The sequence below is a fragment of the Propithecus coquereli genome, unplaced genomic scaffold (genome assembly GCF_000956105.1).
Source record: "Propithecus coquereli isolate 6110/MARCELLA unplaced genomic scaffold, Pcoq_1.0 Scaffold353, whole genome shotgun sequence".
Lineage (NCBI taxonomy): Eukaryota > Metazoa > Chordata > Mammalia > Primates > Indriidae > Propithecus > Propithecus coquereli.
The window spans coordinates 1,211,014-1,212,110 of NW_012149208.1; positions in this window are offsets into that span (position 1 = coordinate 1,211,014).

Sequence of the window (1,097 nt, forward strand, 5' to 3'; positions counted from 1 at the left end):
GACAAAGCATTTTTCAAAGAAATTAAGCCCTAAGTAAATGGAAAGACATCCCATGTTCATGGATCAGAAGATTTAACGTTGTTGAGATGGCAATATTCCCTAAATCTACAGATTCAATGTAATCCTCCTGGAACATGGTATTCCAACTGGCTTCTTTGCAGAAATTGACAAGCTGATCCTATAATTCATATGGAAATATAACAGACAAATACCAAAACAATCTGGAAAAAAGAAAACCTTGAAAGTCTCACACTTACCACTTTCAAAACTTATAGCATATCTATAATAATCAAGACTGTGTGATACTGGCATAAGGATTAGACATATAGATCAATAGAATAGAATTGAGAATCTAGAAATAAACCCTTACATTTAAGGCAAACTGATTTTTGACAAGGGTGTTCAAACAATTCAATGGGGGAAAGAATAGTCTTCTCAATGACTAGTACAGGGACAACTAGATATTCACATGCAAAAAGAATGAAATTTGACCCCCGTCTAACACCATATGCAAAAATTAACTCAAAATGAATCAAAGGCCTAAATGTAAGAGCTAAAATTTTAAATCTCTTAGAAGAAAACATAGTTATGTATCTTTGTTACCTGGATTAGGTGATAAGTTTCTTAGCTACGAAACCAGAAGCACAAGCAAACAAAGAAAAAATAGATAAACTAGATTTCATCAAAATAAAAAATTTTGCACAGCAGACGGCATCACTAAGAAAGTGTAAGACAGGCAGGCGCAGTGGCTCACGCCTGTGATCCTAGCACTGCAGGAGGCCGAAGCAGGAGGATTGCTTGAGATTAGGATTTCAAGACCAGCCTGAGCAAGACGGAGACCCCATCTCTACCAAAAATAGAAAATTAGTGGGCATGGTGGTGAGCGCCTGCAGTCCCAGTTACTCGGGAGTCTGAGGCAGGAGGATCACTTGAGCCCAGGAGTTTGAGGTTACAGTGAGCTATGATGACATCATTGCACTCTACCTGGGGTGACAGAGACTCTGTCTTCAAAAAAAAAAGAAAAGAAAAAAGAAAGTATAAGACAACCCAGAAAATGTTTACAAATTTTATATGTGACAAGAGACTTTTATCTAGAA